We start from the raw sequence: 2769 nt of genomic DNA, 5'->3' as shown, positions 1-2769 counted from the left end.
TGAAGATTTTAGCACTCTCAGCTATCTCTATTATCCATTCTTCTTCCTCCTTATGTAAGTACCATAATTTTTAATTAAGTACCTATTCAGTGTTTTTTATTATTATTACTATTTATTATTATTATTATTGTGAAATTATTCCTCCCTGCATGACAAAGTCTTACAGTATTTTTTTTTTATTAAATCACAGCTGTGTACATTGATATGATCATGGGGCATCATTCAGTAGCTTCACAGACCGTTTACCAAGTTTCACATATAATATTACAGTATTTTAATGTATTACAGTGTAGGGTATATACATTTTTTGTATGACTTCTGGTTTTCTTGAAGTTAAATATTGTCTTTTTAATATTTACTGAATTCTCTTTGATCCTATAACCATGTTTTCCAACACCTTCCCAATACTACTCAATTCACCACCTCCAATTACTATTCTCCTCATGGTAAAAATGCTCAGTTCATCTTTTTGCTCTGAGCCTTTCCATCTGAATCTCTTTATTTTCCAGCTGACCCTTGACTGGTTTCTCTTTAGTCCTGTTGTACATCTGACAATTTCTATGCTATCCTCATGTATATTCATGTTTCATGTTAGATCCCATGTTTCTGGAATCCATATCTCCCCTTATCTTTCCTTCATTATGGCAGGACACATCTTTCACAAAAAGGGTCTATGAAAGGTAAAATTTTGATACTCTGTATGTATGTATGCAATACATAAATTATATAATACATTTATTCTATCCTTACTTTTTTTTTCTTTTTTATTTTTTTAACTCTTGATTGATACTTTGGCTAGGTATAGAGTTGAAAATCACATTCATTCAGTTGCTATTGAGAAGGCCCATGGTTTCTTTTGTTTGATTCTTTTCAGGTAATCTGCTTTTCCTATTTAGAAATTCTTTGAATCTTTCCTTTATGTTCTTAAATTTTATGATAATGTGCCATGGCACAGGTCTCATTTTGTTCACTGGGCAGGTAGTGAGCAATCTCTTTTAATCTAAAAAACTCATGTCTTTTGGTTTTTGGCTACTTTTTGATATTTTTTAAAAAGTTTTCTTTCTACCATCTTATCTATTCTATTATCCTAAAATTCTTCTTAGTTGTATGTTAAAACCCTAGAATCTAGAAATGATTTTCTAATTTTCTTATCTTTTCACATCCATTTTCATTCTTTTTTTTTTGGTTGTTGTTGTTGTTCTATTTTTGGTCCTTTTATTTATTTATTTTTTTAATTTAGAACTTTTATTTATTTATTTTTTTTGGCCGGGGCTGGGTTTGAACCCGCCACCTCTGGCATATGGGACCAGCGCCCTACTCCTTGAGCCAAAGGTGCTGCCCTGATCCTTTTATTGATTTTTTTTAATTTTGGCTAACCATGTAATTTTTTTCTTAAATTCTATTGTTATTTTTTTTTAATTTTCAATATTTTATTAGGCTTTTTTTAAAATATAAAGTACAGTTGAAGGAATTATACAGTGATCACTCATAAATCTACCACATAATTTTTTTCTTCTTCTTCCCATGTAGGGAATTGTTCATTGGGAGGCCACAAGTTTTGTGCCCCTCATCACGATGACAGGAATCTGCTGTTGGGTTTGTTAGAAACAGAGGAGACATTCTCAGGCACCTTGCTCTGAGCACACTAAAAACCAAAAACTACTCTAATCATGTAGTTTTTAAGATCTTTTTCCTTCTATAATTGCTCTTTCCTAAAATATTTTTTCCTTATTTCATCAATATAATATTTTCTCTTTAAGGATATTAGTTATATCCTGAAACTCTTTGGGAGTTTTCTTCTATTCCTATCATTATCTCTGCTTCCTAAAAACTCTTTTTTGTTTCTTGTGTTTTGGCCCCTGCTTTCATGGTGAAATAATGTTACTCATTTATATTTAAGAGTGAATGACGTTCTAAAAAGGTCATTGAAAGTTTCAGTATATCGGCAAGGCCTTGCCTCCAGGATACTCTACTTTCTCTAGAGAAGAGTCCTTCAGTCTTTCGCCTGCATGTTTGAACTGAGCTGAGCTGAGCTGACAGTACTCTGGAACTGGGTGGGAAAAAACACTGGGTAGGAATTTTCCTAGTCAATGATTTTCACTTCATTTTCCTTTCCTATTTTTAGTTTGGCAGCTAACCAAACCAATGCTAGCTGAAGCCCATCTGGAATTTTCTTCCTTCCTTCCTTCCTTTTTTTTTTTTTTGATAGTCTTACTTTGTTGCCCTTAATAGAGTGCTGTGAAGTCATAGCTCACAGCAACTTCAAACTCCTTGGGCTCAAGCAATTCTCTTGCCTCAGCCTCCCAAGTAGCTGGGACTATAGGCACCCAACACAACGCCTGGCTATTTTTTAGAGACAGAGGTCTCACTCTTGCTCAGGCTGGTCTCGAACTCATGAGCTCAAGCAATCCACCCATCTCAGCCTCCCAGAGTGCTAGGATTACCGGCATGAGCCACCATGCCCTGCTAGTTTTCTTGTTCTATTTTTCCAGGGACTATACTTCTAGTTCCCTAGATGTGAGGAAGTTGGTCACTTGACTATACTATGAAGTGATATGAGTTTGGAGTGTGTAGCATTCCTTATGTAGACTAAACAATTTCTCTGTTTTCAGGTCCCTCTGCCCTGTCTTCTGAACTACCTGATACTTACTAAGACTTTCTGTCGATCTGTGGTTGAATAGGCTTTCTTCTTGTAAACCTTGTGTAAGTAATTGGATACACTTTTCCAAGTAATTTACAACTTACTCATCTGAGCGCTCATGCACAAAC

At 34.7% G+C, this 2769-nt stretch overlaps 1 non-coding gene across 1 annotated transcript; it reads right to left on the bottom strand.

Moving 5' to 3' along the window:
• Window positions 1-1522: 1522 nt before the first annotated feature.
• Window positions 1523-1649, bottom strand: LOC128593055 (small nucleolar RNA SNORA11). Its single transcript, XR_008382234.1, has one exon. It is a non-coding gene; the product is annotated as a small nucleolar RNA SNORA11 (small nucleolar RNA).
• Between the last annotated feature and the right edge of the window lie 1120 nt (window positions 1650-2769).

Source organism: Nycticebus coucang, chromosome 8, assembly GCF_027406575.1.
Source record: "Nycticebus coucang isolate mNycCou1 chromosome 8, mNycCou1.pri, whole genome shotgun sequence".
NCBI classification, from domain to species: Eukaryota; Metazoa; Chordata; class Mammalia; order Primates; family Lorisidae; genus Nycticebus; species Nycticebus coucang.
Note: the sequence above shows the minus strand (reverse complement) of the source record. Positions and strands in the feature narration are given on the sequence as shown.